Genomic DNA, 25,822 nt, shown 5'->3' with positions numbered 1-25,822 from the left:
TTTTTAAGAGATGGGGTTTCATCGTGTTGGCCAGGCTGGTCTCAAATTCCTGGCCTCAAGTGATCCACCCACCTCGGCCTCCCAAAGTGCTGGGATTACAGGCATTAGCCACCACGCCCCACCCTGTATCCCAGTAGAGTTTTAGTTCAGGTTGTGATACTGACACACTATTTGGCTTTAAAGAAGGATTTAACGTCTCTGGGCCTAGCAAGCGGTTAGGAAGACAGAACTGGGTGATTCCTAAGACTTCTTCAGTTCTAACATTCCACAGTATCATTTCTTAATGGTCTGGTTAATATCTTTTCTGAGTTCTCATAGGCTCAAAATCAAACGAAGTCCTGGACCAACACCTGTAATATCTCGCCAAGCCTGCATTCATTACCCATATTCTGCATCTGTCAGGAGGTGACCATCCAGGCTCTTTCGAAGTCCATACCAAATGTACATGTGTGTTCATGCACACACATGCATGCACACACACTTAGCTTTGAAAGTGAGCATTTATGAAATCCAGTCCCACAGAAGTTCAGCTCTGTATCTTTTTTCCTGCTGGATACGCAAGAAAAAAGAAATGGTGTCCTTGTCCTTCACTCTGATAAGAAGGTGGCATACTGCCTTCCCCTCTGATAATCTAAAGAAGGAACTATTTATCTGGAATGATTTATGCTATTTTCTAATATTCTGATTATAAAAACAGGTGAATATACCACAAACTTACCTTAATAGACTGTGGCCTGCCCTTTGCAATCTTCTTTGTGTATTTTTGGTTTAGGACATCCCTCCTTCATGCCCAGTCCCCTTGATAGGAACCAGCCATGCCTGGACTGAATAATCACCATTATATGACTTCTCCCTAGTTTTGCAGTATAGAATTCCATTCGTTTGGCTTCTGGGTTCATCTTAGATCACAATTTTGCTTGCTAAATGAAGAAGTAACTACCCAAAATCACATAGGCATGTATCAACACCTTTAATCTCCTAGGAGGCATATTGTCCTGACCTGCTGATTCATATAGTATGTGTTATGTTCAAATTACTGAAGAATTCCCTTACCAGCCTTTTGTCAATAGTTATTTTTGCAAGGTCTTCATTACTTCCTAATTGACTAAATTCATTTTCTTCATTTCTTTCATTAAAGACAGGCTTAGAAGTGACATCAATTATGTAGCTTTTCTAATGGCTTTCTTCTTTCAGGCTTGTCCTCATTTCGAAACAGGTCTGTAGTCTACCCTTAGCTTACATCATCTATCTATCTATCTATCTATCTATCTATCTATCTATCTATCTATCTGCCTACCTACCTACCTACCTACCTACCTATCTAGCTACCATCTAGCCATCTATCTATCATCTGTATTTTTGGATTTAATTGAGATTTTGAAAAGTCGCCAGTAACTGGATGTCTAGCTTTATAAACTTAGGTATGAATAACATTCCCCCTAGTAAGATTTCCCCCTTGCCTTAGTTCAATATGCATGGAACTACATGGCTGGACTAGGAGGAACCCAGCCTCTTTATTTCCTGACCATCATTTTCCCCTGATCTGGGCTTCTAAGATCAAGTCATCCTTGGTCTTTTTTACCTAGTGGATCCAAAAGTTTGATGTGCCTTCCCGAGGCTAGAAAACGCCCTACTACTATAAAAAGTTCATTGCCCCAGAATGAACTACATCCCACTGGGCTCTGGGTGCTGCATTCCTTGCCAATGCAAGTTCCTATTGAAGATTCAACAGGTCTTTCTTCAATAGCTACATTCAATTTGTTTCATGGCAAAAGTGCCCTGAATGCCCAAATTATAGTTGGGGTGTGTGTGTTTTAATTCACTGAAAAAGTTGCTTCCCAAGGTTCAGTGTTGCACCTAGAAGATCTGAATCTTTGCATGTTCCGGGTTCTTCTGTTCCCTGGGCCCAGAAAAACCATTCCCTTTACCATTTTAATGGAGGGTTGAAGTCCTAGATCTGTGTCTTTCCAAATTATATAAATAACCCTCAGTCATTCATTTTAGGAGCCTTGAAACCTCCCTTCACCAATGAGTCAGTAAAAGGCACCCTGGCCACTTTACTAGATGGAGACAGCCTAGAATTATAGAGAAAAGGAGGGGCTCTATCATGACTCTCTTAGAAGGTCTTCAGGCTCCAAGGCAAATGTTCTTCCTCCTCCATTGGGCTTGCTTAGCAATCGTTTTTCTGGTCAGATACCTCACTGTACACTCTAAATATTCTTAAACATTAAAGCATTTTGCTAGTGGCTTCTTTTAGCATTTCCTTCTGAGACGCTATCCACACCTGGCTGACAATTTTAACCGTCTGTGTGGCTGGCCAACTTGGCTCAACAAACCACAGTAAGGGTGTGGGTGTTTTTCATTGAATAAACTGCTTTTGCTGTTTTTACTGGCTTGACCAGTCAAGCAAATTAAAAGAAGTTGCATGTGCTTTTAAAAAATTAAACCATTTTTGGCACTTTGATCAGTGTTTTGTTGAAATCTAACTGATTTTTACTTGAGTTTGACACAAGTTGAGGTTTAAAATTGCTTTCATCTATAGACCTCCCCTTTCTATGAATAACCCACAGAGCCAGTCAACCCAGTATCAACATTCAGCTTGTCAGTTTTGCCATCTGCTACTTGGGCATAAAATCTAATGGTCCCCATTCATTGCTGAAGATCAAGATCTTTGAATATGGTAAGATCTAGAGGGGGTCTTTAGCCTGGTTTTGCCCTGCACTAGCTACATGACCTTGGGCAAATTACTTCCCTTTCTTTGTGCTTCAACTATCAAATGTGAAATGGGTTATTACTTTCTCTGTGATAAGTGCTCTTGAGGGTACAAAGAGTATCAAAATAAGATCCCATGATCAATTAATTTATATTCTAAATGGAAGAAGAAGACAAAGACACAAATAAGTACATTGAGCAGTGAGTTCATGAGACATCTACGAAGGGCCATGGGGGCATTAAAGAAGGAGAGATTACTTCTCCGGGGAAGAGGGTTATCAGGAGGCCTCCTTGAAGAAGGTGATATTTAATGAAGAGTTTGATTCAACAGGCAGCAGTAAAAATAAGAAGAAATCAGCAATAGCAATAGCAATGGCAGCCAACACTTTTAGAATGTCTCCTGCAAGCCAGACCCTATGCTGAGCAGGTGACTTGTACAATGTCACTCAACCCTTCCCACAGCCCCATGACTTAGGTATCATTAGCATATTTTATTTACAAGGCAGAGAGAGGTTCAATAACTTGCTGAAGAACACGCATCTTGTAAGGTTGTGCCTAGATTTCAATCCAGAGCTTGTGTTCCTAACCACTGGGGATGTACTGCTTCCAGCTAGTTGGAAAGGGGGTGACAATGGAACCAGTAGGAAGAGTTTATACACACGCAAAAGAGGGCTGCAACAGTGTTCAAGGACAACTGGGTACTTATGTTTGGCTGCAGGAATGCATGAGAGAACGGCAGGAGTAGGAGGTAAGGATGAGAACATAAGCTGAAGTCCCCATAGGGAGAGATGGCCTTTAGAAGCCCTGCAATCAGAGTAAGTCACACAGTCAGAGATTTGCTTCAGGAAGACGGATTTGGAAAGGAAGGTCACTAAGGCTGAACTGAACGGACTATGGACTGGTTGGATTCAGGGGAAAGGAAGGTCGCTAAGGCTGAACTGAACGGACTTTGGACTGGTTGGATTCAGGGAGATGAAGGTGAGGCATGATTGCCAAGTTTCCATCAGGAGACAATGTGGAGGAAAGCATGTTGATAATTAGCGAGTGCCAATCAGATGTAAGATTTCTCTTTTCACTCATGCTCAAGTTGTGTAAGAATAGGGGTTCACCATGCTTTTCTGTCCCTAAAGAATATTCAGATTCCCCCAGAAAATCTCCCTCATGGAACAGGGTGGCAGCAGGGACACCTTCCAATGTCCTTTCTAAAATCATACATCCATGCAGTTTCCTAAGCCACAAGCACAACACAAATAATGATAACTGAGTTCTTCATCCCTTCACATCCCTGTCAAGAAGAGGGTTAGAAGTAAAACAGAAAGGTACAGGGCTAGGGGCCAGTTTCAAACACATCCTAGTCACTTTCAATTTACATTATTTTGGACCAAGTCACTGATCTCTGTGCACCAAATTATCTCGTTAAATCCTCTTAACCACTGCAGGAGGCATAATTAATCCCATTTTGCAGGTGAAATAAACTGAAGCTCAAAAAAATTAAGGAAGGGCTGGGGTATGAACTCACATCTGCCATGCTCAAAAGACTGGGGGTTATCAGATCACTAAAGTCTTTAAAAATGTAACATTAATTTATTTGTAGTACTGACACTCTCTATTTTAAGTACTCTAAAGTATGTGTAGCTCCTCAAGTGACCTTCCAATACTTCTTAATCTTATAACGCAGAAGTTTCTAGAACAATTTTTCCAAGCATCTTAGGTTTTGCTGAAAGGGGCTCTTGCATAATTCCAACCGTGGCAAAACTCTCTTAATGATGTTATTTTACACCATAGGCATTGTGGTTGGCCTGAGTCAGCCTTTTTTTTTTCTCCCCCTACCACCTTCTTTTCCAGTCGATACTTATTTTAAATACAAGAAGTCAGCCTCCTTTTTAGCTGACGAGGCTGGTTGTTCACACACCTTTCGGGTGTATAACTGACAAGTGTCCACTTGGGTGTGGGGCTGATTCTAAACAATCCCCTGAAATGTTCCAAGGAGAAAATGCAGGGGAAACCAGGAATTTGCTGAGCAATGGATGTGCTGATAGTTACAGCCAAAGTGGTTCCTAAATGTTGTTCTGAAAAGCCTGATGATTAGAAAAGGTGAGATTGGCAGCCTTCAAGCATTTCCACTCCAGCCCCCTGTGTCTTCTTTACTAATTCTTTCATGGATGAGAGGAATCTGCCCACCTGGGGCAGCAAAAACCCCTCTTCCAGATGCAACCCTTCATCCAGCCCCAATCTCACAGCTCCTTTTCCCTCCTAGTGCACTCAGTAACCCTCTCTTTGTGGACAAAGTGCCTGCTCGGTGGTATTTTAATCCTGACTGCACATTTGAATCACCTAGTAAGCTTTAAAAAATGTAAGTACCTCGGCCTCACTAATACTAGTTAAAATTGTGTTCATGGAGGCGGGTCCTGAGGTCCGCAGGTTACTCTAATGTGTAACATGTTCAGATCTACCATTTTAGGGGGTCAGAGCTCTGGGCCAGGGTAATTCTGAAGAAGAAATGTTTGAGTAAAAGTTTGTCTTGAGGTCTCACTGTCATGCTTTTTCAAAGTAAGATATGTTATTAAAAAACAAAAAAACAAAAAAACCTTACACTTAATCAGGAGTTAATCTGATTTTCCAAAAAGCGGAAAGCAATACCCATTCTAATTTTGAAAACAAAGGAGAATCAAGCAGCAATGTGTATTAAGATCTCACCATGGTAGCTTTGTTTTCTCCACTCCCCTTCTCTCCATCCCAACCAGGCTGTATATTTTTTTGAGAGAAGATGGCATCTCGCTTATCTCTGCATTCTTCAGGCAATATCTGGTATAGGGTCTGGCACTGAGTAGATATTCATTAAATGCCTATTAATGGAAATGAATCTGTAATTTACTCTTTGCAACATATGTAGAAGCTTCTGCAACCATTGGCCCAGCCAAGGTGAGGCTCCTATTCCCTACACACTATGCGGAGATGCAAATACTCTTCGCAAAGCCACTTTCCCACAGCGTCTTGCTGAACTTGACTTAGTTTCTTACAGACTGTATCCTTAACACCAGTTTCCATTATATGAATGCATGCCAATGATCCCTACAGAGATCAAACACCTGAAGCCTAGTCCAGGTTTGCTTTAAAAAAATAAAATAAAATAAACTTTTACATTTTAGGATAGTTTTAAATTTCCAGAAATGTCACAAAGAGATTACAAAGAGTTCCTGGATACTCCTTTCCCAGACTTCCCTGTGGTTAACATCTTACATTACTATGGTACACTTATCAAAATAAGGAATCAACACTGATACATTACTATTAACTAAACTCCATACTTCATTCAGATTTCACTAGTTTTCCTCTAATGACATTTTTCTGTGCCAGGATCTTATCTAAGACTTTATGTTACACTTAGTTATCATGACTTCTTAGCCTCCTCTGGTCTGTGATAGTTTTTCCGACAACCAGATTCTTGTATTTGATGACCCTGACAGTTTTGGGAAAAGCTAGACAAGTTCTTTGTAGAACATCCTTCAATTTGGGTTTGTCTGACATTTTCCTTCATGGGGTCATGGATGGGTTGGGAGAGAAAGATGGCAGAGGTGAGGTACCTTTCTCATCACAGGATGGTGCCATTCCTTTCAGATCTTTGGGCTTTACTTTTGAGAGAACTATGCTGTAATGGTAGGCCTAGAGTCAGATGGCCTGATCCCACACGCTGTCTCCACTACCTACTCATGTGTAATGTCAGGCAAGTCCATTGTTCTCTCCAAGTCTCACTTGCTTTATTGGCAAGCTGGAGTAACAAATACATCTGTCGTATATATTTATTACATTCACTACAGTACCTGGCACATGGTTAAGTGTTAAAGAGATGATAACTATTCTCACTATTTATCATTGTTAATCATTATCTTGATAAAATTTTCCCCATGTTTTCTACATTGAATATGAGAGATGAACAAGGTAATATTTAAGGCGCCTTTAAGTTATAAGATTCTTGGATTATGGGTAAATGTATTCAGGTATTTTGCATATTTTTTAAAAAATGGATTCATCACTGTATGCTGTTTCACAATTTCCCAGTCTAATTTTCTAATTACCCTTTGTAACTGAAAGCTGACTTAGCAATTCTGCCAATACTAGTTTAATTGGGTTTCTCTATAAATCAGAAGCAGCTACAAAGTATGAAAAAACAGTAGACATAGAATGAGAAGATGTGAGTTCAATCAGGAGATGGGAGTTGACATTATCAGTTGTTAAGTTAGTTTGGAGTGTGTTTCAGTTCTAGGGATGGGTTGACCTTGATTCAGCCAGGCTCCCTTGAATGAGTCCATCCCAATTAGACTGTAAATTATTTGAGAGAAAGTGGCATCTACCTCCATGGTAGATGAAGGGCTGAACCAAGGGTGTGACCTAGGACGATGAGTAGAATGTGGCAGGGCACAGTGGGAAAAAAGAGGCACCTTATGGAGCATTTAGCAAGCCTAGTCTAACAGGTGAGAATTGTCTAACACGGCTCCAGGGCTCTCCCTAAAGTATGGCTGGCAGTTCAGCCTCAAGTTCCTCATCTACAAAGTGAGAATAAATAATTCCCAGCTTCTGGAATTACTGAGAGGCTCTAATGGGACCATATACTTGGAAAAGCATTATAAACGTGAAAAATGCTATTTAGATTTACTATTACTTGTGAATGTCTAGCATGGAAAACAGTGAATAGTAAGTGGAAATGGGCTTATCATATTTACACAAGCACATAGATTCTTCCTGTCTACAAAGGTCAATGACATGGCCCAAGCATGAGCCTGGCAAAGGTGAGCTTTGCTCTCAGTAATGCTTAGGAAGTTTGAGTTTAGGAACTCTTGTAAATCTTGAGGCCACTAGGGTAAACCTTGGAACAACTCAGTCAACCAATAGATGTACAGGAGTCTAGATTCAGTGGGTTGGGAATTAATGGGAAACTTGCTTCTCTCAGATAAGAGCCTCTGTTAATTAACATTTTAAATTTTAATGTGTCAATAATTTAGGAGCCTAGTTTGCTTAGCTTGTGGTTTGGTTTTTTCCCCCCTCCTATGAAGAATAATATTGCAAGGGCAAAATCACTGAGCAGAGTATTTCTGCAAGTTTATTAGGAAGGTGAGAGGAGGTTAGTAGATTATCTTAACATAGCCATTTCTTTTGTTGCAGAGGCTGGTTCCTGATTTTTATTTTATGAGCTCAGGATGATGAACCTGATCCTAAAATCTGAGACACATGTCTTGAAATTGGGGCTATCTCAGAAAATACAGGTAAATTGTAAATAAGAAGTTTTGCTATTCAATTATTGTCCAGGTTACTGCATTTAGACTGTACCTAAAATGAACCAATATAGTCACCTAGAAAGTGAAAATATCAATAAGCTCGTTGTTTCATCTAGAGCAGGAGTTGGCTAACTATAACCCGTAAGCTGAATCCAGCCCTCCACCTATCTTCATAAATAAACATTTTATTGGAACAGAGCCATGCCCATTTGTATGCATGCCCCCCATGGCTGCTTTCACACTGTTGTGGTGACAGAGATGGCATGACCCACAAACCCTAAAATATTTACTATCTGACCCTTTCCTGAAAAAGTTTGTCAACACAAGATCTGAGATAATTTTAGGCAAACATTATTTTATTTGAATTGTTAAGTGTTCATTTTAATGTGTATTAGAAAAAGATAAAACTGCCAATATGCAGTTTTGTTTTGTAGATTTTTGTTATCGTTGTGAGGACAAGTTAAATAAGATAAATAAGGAGAACTCTGAGTCAGTTTAAGGAAGAATACTACATAAATAATACTAAAAAAAGGTCACAGTAAAATGTAAAACTCTAATATTTGAGAAACACAGACACATTGGGCAACAAACAATTTAATTTGTTTGATTTTTATAGTGAATTGACCTCTTTGGTTCCAAGAAAATTGGCCTGAGAGGTTTTTAAAAAGTGTCTTTTTAACTTATTTCTAAGTCTAAAATAGTTTGGGCAGAAATTAATCAAGTAGCATTAATGGTTTCCCACTCCTACACATGAAGAAGAGACATAGATGAACAACTCATTTGTAGTAACACAGACATAAGCAAATCTGTTGTGGTGGGGGAGAAGAAACAAGAAAAGAATTTTTGAAGTAAAGCCTTAATTCTAGTCTTTGCTCACCAGAAAATGGTCTTGACTAACTGGAAAATTCCTTAAGGTGTGAAATCAGACCTTAAAGCCGTATGCTTTGTCATGTGATCATGAACAAAAGAACTCAAACTAATCTGGTTCTACCACCAGTGGGCAAGTATGTAGGCTATAAAGAAAACCATGTACAGCCCCCAAAATGTACCACCTTCAGCTCACTCTAGGCCAGTGTTTCTCTCAGTATATGCCATGGAATATTTGTAGGTTCATTTTTTTTTAAGAGTTCAGTAGCCAAATAACCTCATGAAAGAAACACTGATTTAAACAGAGTCGAATCTGCTCAAATTAACTGCAGGACTTTCCAGGATCAGCATAGAGATACAGGTTGCAATTTTGCCCAGATCTTTCTGACTATAGAACTCTTTTCTCATGGGGCATTTTGGGAAAGGCCTCTTTTAAGGATCTAGAGAAAAATGGACATAGATAGGCATCAATATGACTTGGGGTCTAGAATTTATTTTATTTTGACTTTTTTTTTGGAATTCCTTTTCTTTTGTTTGTATCATCAATCTAATGAGAAGTGAGTTTCATGGCAGCAGATGGTACAGCTTCCAAACATGAGAGGATTTGTGCACAGAGAACACTTGGGAACTTTGAAAATCAGTCTGTGTTAAAACTTTTAGGAGACTAATTAGACATAGATACCAAAATCCTTAAAATTGTGCCTTATCTTGCATTATCTTCAGTCAGCAATTTCACTTTTACAAATTATCCTCTGGAAATAACCAGAGATATATGTATAAGGGGATTCCCTGTAGAGTGATTTATAATACTAAAAAATTAGAAACAATTTAAACGTTCAATAACGAATGATTGTTGAGAGGGCTTAAATATATTGGAATATTAAGTAGGCAATAAAAATCATAGGACTATAGAGTACTCATTGACATAGGAAGTTGTTTATAATAGTTATAACATATGTAAGGGAAAGTACTATTAAACGGTATTAGTATTCTACTTTTATACAACTATACAAGTGAATAAACATGAAGAATATTAAAAAGACACAGGCAGTATAAATAGTGAGATTATTCTGGGTGGTGGAATTATGGGGAAAATATTCCTTAATTGTGCTTTTCTGTTTGCCAGTTATCCTGCATTGAGCTGATGTCATTTAATTAGAAAAAAAGTTAGACACAATTACAGTAGAAAATCTTACAAAAACAGATTTCTTCTTATATCACTTTTTCCAAAAGGACCTATGACATGGAATATTTTGCAGATGTACTAGGTTACATACTGCTAGGACCAGAAAGGATTTTCTTCCAGGTGCAAGTATGGCCAAGGATGATACCAGAGCCCTAGAGGTTTCATGCTAAAAATTGCTCTTTGTGTTTGGTTCTGTTCAGAAACACGTCAATGTGAGGAATGACTGGGCTAGTATCTCAGGAAATGACCTCTGGTTTGTAATCCACATGGACAATTTCCCTGTAGCACATCAGAGCTCTGAGTCAGCTTGTCCTATAGATCTGCTCCCCCTATATATAGCTTAGGTCTCCACAGACTTGTCACTTCCTTCCTCTGTCCACATTTCACCCCAACATGACAGTGCAAGAAGTAAAGTATTTGAGTCAGACTCAAGCTGGAGAATGACCCAGTGTAGGCCAGGCATGGTATCCCAGTTGCTTCTGCATCAAATAGCTAGCCCTATCTTCACCTGGTTCGGTAAAACTAAACCGGCCAGCACAAATCTCTGTCCACTGCATCTTTAAAGATTCTCCCAATGTCAAACATTATTCAAAGAAAGAAATTTGTGACCCTGCTGGATGGCACTGGCCTGAGGTGGTTTGCTATGAACTCACTATGTGACCTTAGTTAAAAAGTCCCCCTGTTCTAGACCTCAGTTTCCTTGCCTATTTAATGAGATGCCTCGATTCACTTTCAAATGTTTATTGAGTTTCTACTCTGGGGCACAAAGGTGCACAAGACAGACGTACCCCTTGCCATAAGGGAGCTTACAATTTAGTGGAATAGACAGATAACATTTTAAAAAGCAAATCTAAAGTAGTGTGGAAGTATTCCACAGAGGAGAAATTATAGAGATTCCACTGAAACCAAAGGAGGGGCAGCTAGGCCAGACTCAGGGGGTCAAGGAACATCTTGGCACCAATAATATCTGTGATGGTTAATACTGAGCATCAACTTCATTGGATTGAGGGATGCAAATTGTTGTTCCTGGGTGTGTCTGTGAGGGTGTTGCCAAAGGAGATTAACGTTTGAGTCAGTGGACTGTGAAAGGTAGATCCACCATCAATCTGGCTAGGCATAATCTAATCAGCTGCCAGCACAGCCAGGATAAAAGCAGGCAGACGAAGGTGAAAAAACTAGACAGGGTTAGTCTCCTGGCCTACATCATTCCTCTCATGATGGATGCTTTATGCCCTCAAACATCGAACTCCAAGTTCTTCAGCTTTGGGACTCTTGGACCTTTGACCGCAGACTGAAGGCTGCACTATCGGCCTCCCTACTTTTGAGGTTTGGGGACTCAGACTGGCTTCCTTGCTCCTCAGCTTGCAGATGGCCTATTGTGGGACCTCACCTTGTGATTGTGTGAGTCAGTGCTCCTTAATAAATTCCCCTTTATATATACATCTATCCTATTAGTTCTGTCCCTCTAGAGAACCCTGACTAATACAACATCTGAAAAGTGACCTCGAGAAGACATACTGAAATATGAGTAAGAGTTAGTGAATGAGGGTGATGGGAGGAAACAATTGCCTACCAAAGGCCCAGAAACAGGAGGGTAACTGATTAGTTCAACAGGTTAAAAGAAATTCATATGGTCAAAATAGAGGCTGCAAGAGGGCGTGGAGTGGGATGAAGGCAAGCCATGTCAAAGTTTAGATGGGTGCTGTCCAATAGATATACAATGTGAGCCATGTGTGTCATTTTAAATCTTCTAGTAGCCATATTTTAAAAGTACAACGAAACAACTGAAGCTAATATTAATAATATATTCCAGTTAACCCAATTATCTAAAATATTATTTTAATATGTAATCAATTCAAAATTATCAATAAGATATTTTACAACTTTTTTTTAACTAAATCTTTGAAATCTGATGTTTACATTTAAGCTTATCTATGTTCCGAATCATCACATCTTGAGTGCTTGGCAGCCTCACATGTGGCTATTGCATTGGACCAAATAGGTTTAGACTTTATTCTTAGGATGACGCAAAGCCACCAATGGGTGATAACAAGGGATGAGATGCAATGATCACCAGGCTGCTATGAAGATAATGGATCTGAAGGGAAAATGTGAGAAGCAGGGAAACTGGGAAGGAGGATACTGAATAATTCTATAGAAAACATTTGGTTAATGGCAGGGAGAATAAATAGATCTCGATGGAGTCAAGAGATATTTCGGAAGAGATTTAAACATCTTGACATGCACATGAGCCCATGAAGCACTCAGACCCAAGAGTTACTTCACAAGGCATAATGATGTATTTATTTTTTCCCCTTTGACCTCTTCAAGCTGAAAGTCACAGGCCTGGGTGAGAAGTCACAGAGGCAAGATTGGTTTCCTAGGAGCCATGTAGCAAATAATTTTGGTGAATGGTTTGTGGTGCTGTTTTGACCCTTTATAGTCTGTGGAGAGTGAGATAGAGGAATCATCAGAGAGCCTGAGAGTGATTATCACTTTTCTTCTCCTCTTCCCATCATCTGACACATTGAATTTGTGAAGAGAGGAGGGGAGGAGGAGATAGGTGGAGAAAACTGCTTCTTAGGAGTGATTACAGCCACAGAGGGACTTGAAGAGACATCCTTGGACCCATATTTCTTTTGCCACCAGTGACTTCCAAATCAAATGAGTCCAATCTGCAGATCAAAATGAGATTTTTCTTATTGACTTCCCTGAAAGCTTAGCCGGCTCTCTGCAAATCGAGTCATGTGTATCCTGCATCCTCATCAACCATTGCCGATTGCAGGGATGTCGGAACTGGGCCAAGATTGGCAAATATGTCACTGATGCATGAGGCTAGGGAAAATCCAGCTCTTATTGGCCTGGCAGTGCTGACCTGGTTTGTCCATAAATGAAGAGCAAATGCAATTTGCAAAACACATAGAACTGATAAGGGATTACAACAAGGCGGGGCTGAAGCTGCTTTTCAAAGAGCAGGCCCTCTTGAAAAGGGGACAAAGCCGATTTCAAGATTGAAATTGGACAGTGTTTCTTAAAGCGTGCTCTATATGCCGTCTTTATCATAATCACCTGGAGTTTATTTTAAAAATATGTATCTGGGTCTAACCCCAGGCCAGTTGAATTAGAGTGTCTGGGGGTAGGGCATGGGAAAACTCCACATTTAACAAGCCCTGAGGTGATTCTTGTGCACATTAAAGTCTAAGATGTCCTTGAAGAAGGAAAGTTTTTCCACTTGGGTATTGGAAAAAACACTGAATTTGGAGTCAGCCCACTTGATCCTTCATACGGACTCTGCTGTTAACTGGCTGGATGACCTCGTAGTGAAGGGGAAAGGAAATGGGATGTGAAATCAGAAGCAGGCACAGGCCTACCTTTCACAGAAGAGCTGTGTAATGACAGTTAATAGCTAAGCTAAGTCTCACCCTCACCACCAGAAAATGCAGAGCTGGGCTCAGGTGACCTTGAAAGGTGTGGTAGCTCTGACAGTCTATTTCTTTAAATCACCTAACATCAGTTTCTTCATCTGAAAAATGGGAAGCTTATGTTCTGTTTTAGCTATGCTTTTTGGGGGATTCAATAAAACAATGTACATACATTTAAAAAATATTTTTAAAGGTGGACACAATATGGAGAAGTAGTATTAATTTATGATAGTTATCTCTACTTAGAGCAAGCTTGTCAAACCAATGCCACAGGGACTTCATGTGGCCCAGGATGGGGGCTTTGAATGCGGCCCAATGAAATTCATAAACTTTCTTAAAACATTATGAGATTTTTTTTTTTTTTTGCTATTTTCCTTTTTTACCTTATCAGCTATTGTTAATGTTAGTGTATTTTATGTGTGGCCCAGGGAAGCCAAAAGATTGAACACCCCTGACTTAGAGTATTATTTGTCATAAGACTTCCCACACTGATAAAGTCTCCTTAAAAGCATAGTATTTTTTTTTTTAGCAACACTGAAATCAAGGTGCATTTTACTGTTTCTGGCATCTTTCAATTACAATAGGCAACAATATTTCTTCCTTATTGCCACACAAAATAATGGTGCATCTTACAATTGATGGCATCTTAGATTCTGTTAAATACAATGTATTTTTTACAGATTTGGGGGTATGTGTTAGCGATACACAGGTTCATATGGAATTATGTTGTTCTCATAGCTTTCATACATTAATTTTTCCAGTCACTCTACCTGCTAAGTATCAGAACTTTTCATTGTATTCCATTTTTTTCTCTTCTTCTTCTTCTTTTTTATTATACTTTAAGTCCTAGGGTGCATGTTTTTGTTTTTGTTTTTTTTTACAAAGCACAATACCAAGTACAAAGGGATTTTGTGTTTGTTTTCTATAGCTCACATAGTGTGAAATGGGCCACGTTAACCTCTACTGATCCTCTGTTTAACACTACCACCAGCCTTGGAGAGGACAAGAGACTCACTTTGTAATACTCCAGGTTTTCTTTCCAAATATTCAGAAACAGCCCTTATTAATGGCTATACCTTAACTTGGCTTTCAAGTCTATCAATAATTTGGCCACTGTCTTCTTATACCTACCCAACACTAGCAAAATTTGATTATTTGATGACAAACTTTATATTCTCCTAACTTCACAACTTTGTGCTTTTTTGTGCCATATCCTTGCTCTGAAATGTCCCCTTTATCACCAATATCTGCCTAACAGATTCCTACCTATAAAAATATTTCAACTATTCAAGAGGCTGAGGCAGGAGGATCACTGGAGGCCATAAGTTCGAGTCCTGCCCAAAGAACATAAAAAGAACTTCTCTCTTTAAGAAAAAAACAATCATGGATACATGCAAATATTTAGCTTCAAGAATGTTGACTTTGCTGCTGTATATAAAAGCAAAAGCAAATATGCAAACAAAAATGGGACATGACATAAATGTCCAACATTAGGGGATTGATTACATAGGTGCAGTTGTACAATAGAACACTACATGCCAGTTCTTGTGTTGTTTTAAAGAATGTTTAAAGGCATGGAATGATTGTCATGATATACTACTAAGTAAAAGAGAAAAGTAAGTACCATTATAAAAAATCATCTATCGATAAAACATGAATAAAAACAGATGAGAGAAGGATACACACTGTTGGTTAGGATCTAATTTTTTATCATGTCATAGGGTGATATGGTTTGGTTCTGTGTCCCCACCCAAATCTCACCTTGAATTGTAGTAATCCCAACGTTGTCAGGGACAGGACCAGGTAGAGATAACTGAATCACAGGGGCAGTTTCCCCTATGCTGTTCACATGATAGTAAGTGAGTTATCACAAGATCTGATAGTTTTATAAGGGACTTCCCTCACTTCACTCTGCACTTCTCTCTCCTGCTGCCATGTGAAGAAGGACATGTTTGCTTCCCCTTCTCCCATGATTGTAAGTTTCCTGAGGCTTCCCCAGCCATGGGTAACTGTGAGTCAATTAAATCACTTTCCTTTATAAATTACCCAGTCTCAGGCAGTTCTTTATAGCCGCGTGAGAACAGACTAATATATAAGGAGTTTATTATAAGGCCACGCAGAAGAGAGGAAAAACAGGGAAGTTCTTGGAACCAACATGGAGATCTCACAGATCTCCACATCCTATACACTATTCAAAACTGCAATATTGTTACAGTCACATAATGCAACTTCTCTCAGCTTCTGCTTTCCTCTCAGCTTTTTTTTTTTTCCCAGTATGTGTCTCAAATTCCACATATGAGTAAGAGGGTCTGATTCACTCACTTAGTCATCACCTCATACAGAGACCCTGCACTGGACAAACCTCTCAGGCCAGGCTACTTCATGGCCAGTGGGCTACTCAGCCCATACACTGGTGCTTTGGGCCTTGATCCAATCAGTTGTGTGCAGGGTGGCATGATTGCATGACAGAACATGGAATTGTAGAGGTCAGGAAGTGCTGAGGCTGCTTCTCTGAAATGGGGCTGAAAGCAGGGCAGGCACTCCAAGACTCATACACATTCTTTTCCAGTACATTCATCAAAATAATATTTGTGGTTATGACTGAAGGATGGGGGAAAAATAAATTCATTACAGTTGGATTTGGCTCCGTGAGACGGAAAACCCCAAATTACAATGGTTTCAACACAGGAGGGTTTATTCTCTCAAGTAGAAGAAGTCTGGGATGGCAACTCACAAAGTCATTAGAAATTCAAGTGCATTCTAACTTCCTGCTCTTCATCATAGCACATAGTATAGAAGTCATTATTTATGTTCACTAATACTCTTTTTCTTCTCTCGTTTTGGGAACATGATAGGACTTCACTTCCTTCCCCTTTGAATGTTGGTGCGTCATGTGACTTGCTTTGAAAAATGAACTATAAAGGGAAGTAACATGAATCGCTTCTAAGCAGAAGCTTTAAGAGTCAATGCAGAATCCATTATACATCCTTCCACCTACTATTGTGATTTTGAAAGCACATGTTGAGAGAAAGCTGCCATCAGCCTGGGTGATGGAGTGACTCCAGTTAGCACAGGTTCTTTGTTGAAGTCTATTGGATATTTAGGTGAGGTAGAAATAGAATATCATTGAGGTTAGGGGACTGTTTGTTATTATAGCATAACCTGGTCCATTCTGACTAAATACATATAGGCATCATCAAAATCAATTCCTGATCCACTATGGCTGCTAGAGATTTAGCCATCACCTTCATGTTCCATCAAGAAGGAAAACTAGAGAAGGGCAAAAGGGCCAAACTTCCTAGTGAAGCTATCTCCCTTATGGAGTCTTCCTGGAAGTCCCACACAACGTTTTAACTTACATTGCTCAGAATTTAGTTACACAGCCAATGTATTGATAACCGGCTGCAAAGGGTTCGGGGTAATGTAGTCTTTTAGCAGCACATTGTTGCACTGAATGTAATTAAGGCTGAGTTTCTAAGAAGGAGAAAAAAGATATTAGATAATCAACCAACACCATCTGCCGTAAAATATGACCCTCACTTTCTTCCTTTATTTATATTTTCTTAATTTCTTAAATAAAAACTTTTATAATTTCATATAAGAAAAAAAGTTATTGGGACCTTCTTATTTATTCATCAGGACAGCTCAAAGTCTCTCTTAATCACCCCCATAGAAGCCCAGTCTTTCCCCTCTAAGTTCTCCCTAAATCTCATATGCCTCACCCTTCATTTTCTGATCACATTTGCCGTCATGTCATAGTTTCATACCTACCCTACAATAGATCCCCTGAGGTCAGGGCTCAGCTCTTATTTCCTTCAGTCTTCTAAGATTCATTTCATGTATGGTAGATGTTCTATACTGGAAGGAGGAAGGACAAAAGGCTATTTCTCAACTGCTATTTATTTTTATTTTAAAATCCCAAATTGGAAGCAGAATTAGCTAATACTTTCTCCAGAGTAAGTATATTAAGGAAGTGCCTAAGTGCAAAGCACCACGTCCCTATCCTGGTCAGAGTTCAGACAGTAAACCAGCTTCACAGACATTTAAGAGGGGCAACAGTGTGACTTCCATGGAAACATGGACAGGTCAAATCTAGATATGTTTGAACTTAAGAGACATATGGACAGATTGTTCTGGAAGCTGACTGTCATGAAGACTAGCACAGGAATGTCATCCAGAAGATGCCAGAGCTTCCCTCCACACTGCCCATGCCTCCTGGCCACCTTGCATGTGACACCTTTCTAGAATAAAGTGCATGATAGTATTTAGTAACTAAAGTCCCTGAAATTGCATCCAAGTAAATTTCATAGAAAATTTCAATCTACAGCAGAGTATTGTGGGAAGAACTTGATGTACTGGCATTACCCTCTAGGCAAAAGTGTTTCAAATAAGTAAGAGGAGACTGAAAAAAGTCCCACATAATTGGGGCAGGAAAGAGGATCCTTATTCTAGAACGGCAGTCCAAAATAACAAATCGAAGAGCTACCACCCTGAGTACTTGTTATACGTGCTATGCACCAGACACTAAGCTAAGCACTTTATATATATTGCTCATTTTATTCCTACAATGTCCCCATATGACTGGTAGTATTTTAACTCCTATTTCTAAAAATCAAGCTAACAAAAGAGCTCAGGGCTTTTAGGAGATCAGTTATAGTAATGGTCCCATTTAAAAGCCCCATAGGCACATTCTTTGGTGACTTTGTGGCTCCTCTTATCAAGGGATTGAGCCTATTTTCCAATTTCTTGGATCAAGGCTGGTTTCATAATTGCTTTGGACAAAACAGTTTCATAGAAGCAACAGTTCTGAGCTCTGAGAACAGTGCTAGTTCTGAGTCTATATCTTGAGAGGGCTTGCATGCTTCTCTTGCCTCTCTTAAAACTTTGCTACTGTATGTAAAAAGCCTGGGCAAGCCTGCTATATTGTGGAGGCTCGTGGAGCAGAGATGAGTCGTACTAGCTGGGATCATCTTCAACCAGCCAGCCCCCAGCTGACTCACCAGCTGACCACAGAAGTATAAGGGAGCCCAGCCAGGTTCAGCAGAACCACCCAGCCAACCCCTAGACTCTTGAGCAAAAATAAATGTTTATTGCTGTATGCCACTGAGGTGCTGAAGTTGTTTGTTAAGCAATATTATTGTGGCACTAGAAAACTGGTAAAGGGATAAATAAGTAAATTCCTCAGGGTCACCTACCTAGTAAACGGCAGAGCTAAGGTTTGAACCAAGTGTGTCTAACTTCAGAACCTGCCACGTGTGCAGAAGACTCGAGAAAGAAAAAACCCCTCTCAATATGAAAAGTTCCTCAGGATCTCCAGTCTCCTAGTCAGAGGCCCTGTGTTCCAACCTGGGGTCTCTCTTAAGTAGTCCAGGCCTCTGGACCTTGGTTTCTTTATCTTTAAAATGGGCATAATAAATATTTATTTTAACAAGATTCCTGTTAGCATCCAATGAGTTACCTGATGTGAAAGCATTTCACAAATGGCTATGCAGATGCTGACTGGGTTGATGATCAGGCACATCACCCTCTCTACCCCTGCCAATACTCAACTACCCAGGGCATCTCTGCCTGGAAAAGGCTTTGCCTGGAAGTCCTCCACACTTCTCCACTCAGATTAATTATGGAGTGTGGGTGTGCCTGTGGAGGAGAGGTTGTGGATGGAGTCCCACTGCTGATAGCAGAAAAGCTTTAGCTGAGTTTGAAATGGGATAAAAAGGGAGAGAAAAAAAACAACCAACAGCTAAAGCTGCCATCAAACTCACAGAGGCCCTTAATGGTGATTTAATGCTGGAAGATCTAGCTTGCCACAAGACTGTGACAGGACTGTATTTTTTGTCTGTCAGGGTTAGGTGAGTGGTAGTGTGGCCGCATTTAAAGGCGACAGAGAGGGGTTGGTGGAAGGGGCATTAATCACATACCTTGGAGCATGGTCTGGACTATAAGCAGAATTAAAGGGACAGGGAGACCAGGAGATGACTGAGGAATGACCCTTGGGGCTGAACATTATCAAGGAAACACAAAAAGGAGGGCAGATCCACCCCTTGCCTGCACTTACTCCTCTCATTTTTATACCTAAGATCCTCGTCCCTGCATCCCTCACACTAGTTCCAGCAAAGCCTTTACAGAGGCAATTTAGTGTCCCTGGTGGTTCCAGATGTGGTCTCAGCATGCAAAAGATCAGGATTCAGAAGCACCACATGCACACCTTATAGTGTCTAGTTAACTCTTCCTTTCACCTTTTGCACATCTAAATACTTTTGAAAAACATACTCAGATTTAATATTTAACCCCAGAAACTACCCAGCACTGTGCACATACCAGTGTGCATTTGTTCATTCACTTATCAAACACTATTTGCACTGCCTATTATGTGCCAGGCACTGTGCTAGGCCCAGGGGATGCAAAATTGAGTGACATGTGGTACCTGCCCTCAAGGAGAACCCAGCCCACCAGAGAAGCATAATTGGAGGAGAAGGCTTATCTGAACTTGGAAAATCAGAAACCGTTTCCTGGAGGAAGTAGCATCTGAGCTGAGGCATGCAGGATGAGGGGGCTGAGAAGCATGCACAGGCACAGAGGTAAGAAGCAGCATGGTGTGTGGGGAAACGGGTGTAGCTGGAGACACAGGGAAGAGAACCGAGGGGCTGGAGAAGAGTCTGAAAGGTAGGCAGAACTCAGTCACGGTGGACAGGCGGGAGCTTGTAAGCCAATTAGAGGAGTCTGCAGGTGGTGTGAGACCAGCAAGGGCTTAAGCAGAGAGGTATTATGGTTTAGTTTTCTCCACCTCTACGACTGGCACCACCCACCTGCTTGTGCCAAAAACCTGAGTCAACCTCATACTTATCCACCTCTCTCCTTTCTCTGCATAGCCAATCCATTAGAAAATCCTATACATTCTTCCGCTAGTACACAGCCACTGGTCTTCACCTCACTGCCCCCATACCTCCCAAAGCCATCTCCTAAGAGCTCCCTACTGCCACCCTGGCGTATCCCTGTTCTCCCCTGCAGACAAAGTCTTCTTTTCTAAACATAAATCAGAAAGCATCTCTTTTCTGCTGAAAACTTCCCAACAGCTTCCTGAGGGCTAAAATCTCAGCATCTATCTCCTTGTGCTCCACAGTGCCTTATGTAATCAGGCCTCTGCCCACCCCTTTGGCCTCCATTCCCTGAACCCGGGCTCACCCACCCCGCCCTGGCCATGTGGAAGCCCCTGCCGCTCCTTCAATAACGGGCACTCAGGCCCAACTCACATCTCACTGCCTTTGCCCTGATCATCCTCTGTTTAGTACTCCTCTATCGCACATCATCCCATGATTCACTCTCAGTTTATTCAGATCTGTGTTCAAACGTCTCCCTTTCAGAGTGGCTTTGTCCAGGCTCACTAAAATACCCAACCACTATCCCAAGCTCCACCATCCATTTCTGTCTCTTATTCTGCTTTACTTTGGGAGGCTGAGGTGAGTGGATAACTTGAGGTCAGAAGTTCAAGACCAGCCTGGCCAACATGGTGAAACCCCCTCTCTACCAAAAATGCAAAAATTAGCCGACGTGGTGGCGGGCGCCTGAATCCAAGCTACTCAGGAGGCTGAGGCAGGAGAATCGCTTAAACCCAGGAGGCGGAAGTTGCAGTAAGCCGAGATTGCGACACTGCACTCCAGCCTGGGTGACAGAGTGAGACTCCATCTCAAAAAACAAAAAACAAACTAACAAAAAAACACTTATCCAACCTTAAATTGCATTGCTTGTGTATTTGTTACTCTCTTATTCTCTGTCTTCCCTTCGAAAATGTTCCATGAGCGAAGACAAATATGTCTATCTCGTTCACCGCCGCATCCTCATCCTTTAGAACCATGGTCTCAGCTCATAGAAGGTACCAAAAAAAAAAAAAAAAAAAAAAAGTTTGTTGAGGTGGAGCATACAGGAAATGAGGAAATGAGCGTGTTTAAGGTAAGATGATGAATCCCCTTTTGGAATGGTTGTGGTATCTAAGATCCAGGCTCCATAGCTAAATTCAAATTTTTCTCTACTCTTCTGCACCCACGCCTCTCCCTCACACAAACCCAGATCCTGAGACCACTTTCTAAGGTCTTTAAAAAATAGTATTTCACCTCTCTGAATCCCATCTGTAAAACAGGAGTAATGAGACTTCCTTAAAAGGTAGCTATGAGGAGCCAATGAAAGAATATCAGTGAGATTTACTCCACAGGCCTGATGACAGATTTAGACTCCAGGAGATCATCATAGGATATTTTAATTTGATGGATACATAAATATTATTATACTATATTCTGATATTTAATATTTATTTGAATTTAATGTTTTTTTCCACTAGACTATAAAGACTAATTCTTACTCTTTTTATGCTTCTTCATTTCCGTACCCCAGTGCCTAGCACAGTGTTTACTGTTTATTTCACAGAAAACAAAGAGCTTCTGCTCCAGAATCAGGAGCACTCGGGAATTTTTGGCTTTGTTAGAGCCAAGACCCAGCAGGACACGCTGATTCTCTGACTGCCCCATCTCCAGGATCCGATTAATCCTCCCCAACTCCCTGATCTCCTGTTCCCAGACCTCTCTGCTCCTGACCACAAAAGCTACTGAATCCTTCATCTCAGTCACTACTTCTTAGAACATGTGCTTATAAGGATATGCGTGTCTCTCTCTCTCTCCATACTGACATGGTCCTAGGCTGAGGTCAAAATCAGACACACTTCTCTCTTCCAATGTTATACACACACACACACACACACACACACACTTTTCTTATGCCAATATATCCTTTTGAAAAAATTAAAGCAAAGCTGTATATGCTATGTGAATGTTGATTTTTTTAAGATGTAATAGAGCTGGTAAATCATTCCTTTTTGTGACTTGGGCAGAAGTCAAATGGGCAGAAGGCATTCTTTTTCACAGTTGCATATCTTTCATGGTAAGCCATCCCTGAGTTTACTAAACAAATTTTCTACCAATTAGCATTTTGATTATTTCTTAGTTTTTGCTATTCAAAATTCACTGTATACATAGATGGGCATAACTGTAGGATGGATTCACACAAGAAGACTGGCAATTGTAGATATGCTGGAAATTTGGGTTTCTATTGCCAAAAAAAATGCACCAATTTAAATTCCAAACAATAGTATATCAGTGGCTGTCTTTCCAGTATTATCAAGTTTTTTATAACTTTGCAAATCTGCTAAGTGAAAAACAAAATCTCATTTTTGAGAATTTCTACCTTTTTTGTGAGGAAAGCTGAGCATCCTTTTGTATGTTAATACTGTTAATACTTCTTTTATTTGGACTAGTTCATATTATTGGCTCATTTTTCTTTTGGGTTGCTAATTTTGTTTTCTGATTTGCCAGCACTCTGAAAAATTAAGACAATTAGTCCTTTATCTGCCATATCTGGTACGAATGTTTTTCTAATTTAGTATTGATTAGTTACAGTATTTTTTTCCATGCAGAACTTCAAAAATTTTAGATAGTCAAATCTGTCAGTCTTTTTTATGGCATTTGGGTTTTGTTTCTTCTTTAGAAAGCTCTTTTGTATGTCAAGATCACAAAAGCATTTCATCACTTTTCCTTTTAGTGATTTGTATGGTTTCTGCTAATTTTTTTTACATTTAATTCATTAATCCATGTGGAGCTTTGCATTACTTTTCTATTACTGCATAACAAGTTATCAAAAACTTAGCAGCTTAAACTGACATACATATATTATCTCACAGTTTCTGTTGATCAAGACTCTGGCCATAGCTTAACTAGGGCCTCTTCTTAGGGTTTCATAGGCCGTGACCAAGGTGATGGCCAGAACTGTGTTCTCATCAGAGGCTCAACTGGGGAAGGATCCACTTCCAAGCTCCCTCACTTTGTTGCCTGAATTCATTTTCTGATGCTGTAAGATTTATGGCATCTTGCCTCATCAAAACCAATAAAGGAGAGAAGGAAGAAAGGAGGAAGGAAAAAAGAGAGAGAAAGGTGAGACTCTAGAAAAATAGGCATTACACTTTTATGTAATCACATACATGTGATCACTTACAACCCATAATCTTTGCCACATTCTAGTGGTTAGAAATAAGTATCTGGTCCTGCCCACACTCAAAAGGATTACACAAAGGTATGAATACCAGGAGGTGGGAATCACAGAGACTGCTTTATAGACTGTCACTTATAGGGACTGTTTTATAGACTGTCACTCACAAATTTATTTTGGTAGAAGGAGTAAGGTAGGGATATAAATTTTTAGATGGTTAGCCAGATGTCTCAGTATCACTTATTAGATTATCTAACTTTCCCATACTGATTAGAAATTTTACTTCTGTTTAAGACAGAGACTTAAATGTCACAAACTAGGTAATTTCTCCTTCTTCTCTCATTTCATGTACACATCTGTGGTACCAGAAATGCAGTTTGTCAATCTCATATTCAGCTTATTGGGCATAAAAAGAACATATATTCCCAGAGACCATCATTGTTATCAGTTTCTGTCACATTCATATAGATATAATATATAGTCTTTAGTCATATTTATATCTACATACATATCTAGCTATAAATTAAGGTTGAGGGAAAGAAAATGAAGAGAGGTCATTCATTATCTCATTCTCTTCCTCGCAAGAGGTGCATATTCCCAGCAGGGCCCAGACAACCTCTGGCAAATTCAAGCATCTGTTAGAAAACACTAAATCAGTCAGCTTAGTCAAGAGCTTACACAAATCATGCTCAAAAATGAGCCAAACTCAGGACCAAAATGGGGAAGTGGCTAAACAACAGGTAGGCCAGAAACACCTCTGGGGAGATGAGCACATTTTAAAGAAGAGGGCATAGATAAAAAGGGATGGAGAGTCTGGTAGGAAAGCCACTGCTAGTAAATCCTATGTATGTGAACTACCACAGTATTCACTTGTGCCTTTGTGATTAGGATCCTGTTATGTTTGTTAAAATTAATACTTTCTGTGACCACTTTACATTTCATACTGGAGTCTGTGACCACCCATTAAAACCAATGTCATTGTCTCTTAGAAGCAGGTGATGGAAAGAGGATGAAGCATGTTCTAGCCACGAGATTCCCTGAAAAAATGTCCATCATCTCTATTGTTATGACAACCCATTCCCACTATGCTACAACCTTTATGAAAGAGGCTGTTTGTGTTCTGTGAATTAGTGCAATTTTTGTAATATTACTTGTTGTTAAATTACATATATATGTGTGTGTGTTTGTGTGTGTGTGTGTATATATATATATACACACAAACATATATAATGCAATAGTAGCATGCTATGCACAATTTTCTGCACTTTGATTTTTTCACAGTATGGAAAAATATGTATATATAAAACACACACACATACACACACACATATATATCATAGCATGGTTTCATGTTAGCACTGTACAACTGCCTCATATTTTTGCTTAATATTTTAATAGTTACATAATATTGATCAGAGGTAATATAATTTATGTAACCATCTGCTATTAAAGGCCATTTGGTCTATTTCCTATCCTTTGCTTTTAGAATAATTCTTTAATAAATGACTCCATACTTCACAACACAGTGTTAATTCATAATCCTTTTAGAAATTAATAAGAAATTATTTCTAACAAAATTTATGTTGTTTCTATCATGAATTGCCATCTGTCAAAAAGCATTACTATACAACAATTATCAAACTGAGGTACAAAGAAGAGGTCCACACTGATAGTCACTGGCAGAAACTAACATATAAACATGTTGTATTTGGCCCACACCATTGTTTTTCAAAGTGGAATGAATCATCAGCATTAAAATCATCCATGTGTTCATGTAGTTTAGAAATCACATCAAAATCAAGATGTAGGGTGTCTCTTGAATAACTAAATACTTAGCGTTTAGAGGTCAGACTAGTCATGTAAATAATGAGAGAGGAAGTATTTGAGGATAAGACAATGGGGAGTAGTGGTGAGTGTGGGCTCACATTCTTGCACAATAGTAGTTGCTGGAGGTGCATAAGAGCTGCTCAACTCAGATGTGAATGGGCTTCCTGAGTCCACCACACAACCAAAATGGCGACCAAGGTTGCTCCATGTCTTTGAAGTTGTAACAGTTATCAGTTTTCATAACACATTCTATATTTTCTCCTCCACAGCAGAGTCTAGAAAAAAAGTGAAATATTTTTTGTATTCAAATAAACTCGAAATAGTGGGAGGAAGAAAACTAGGTCCACACTCACCACCACTCCCTATTGCCTTATACTCAGATGATGCTTCTCTCATTTACAGGACTAGTCTGGCCTCTGAGTGCATTTGAGTTTCCAACTGCATATTTAAAAGAAACAGACCTTCCCCAAAGTCAAACAGTCCAAAAGCTGCATGTTATTTTCCTT

At 39.8% G+C, this 25,822-nt stretch overlaps 1 long non-coding RNA gene across 9 annotated transcripts in view; it reads left to right on the top strand.

Moving 5' to 3' along the window:
* LOC109026818 (uncharacterized) overlaps positions 1-25,822 on the top strand; it is an 84,105-nt gene that overhangs the window by 8,593 nt on the left and 49,690 nt on the right. For 5 of the 9 annotated variants that reach the window (XR_010133975.1, XR_010133973.1, XR_002005863.3 and 2 more), the window contains exons 2-3: positions 7,873-7,973; positions 19,896-20,038. This is a non-coding gene — a long non-coding RNA (uncharacterized lncRNA). Of the gene's footprint in view, positions 1-4,969; positions 5,066-7,872; positions 7,974-19,837; positions 20,039-25,822 lie in introns of all 9 variants that reach the window. The other 4 variants (XR_008679929.2, XR_010133972.1, XR_010133974.1 and 1 more) reach the window with 3 other exon arrangements.

Source organism: Gorilla gorilla, chromosome 4 (assembly GCF_029281585.2).
Source record: "Gorilla gorilla gorilla isolate KB3781 chromosome 4, NHGRI_mGorGor1-v2.1_pri, whole genome shotgun sequence".
Classification (NCBI taxonomy): domain Eukaryota; kingdom Metazoa; phylum Chordata; class Mammalia; order Primates; family Hominidae; genus Gorilla; species Gorilla gorilla.
The sequence above is the reverse complement of the archived record's forward strand: the minus strand, read 5'-3'. Positions and strand labels throughout refer to the sequence as shown.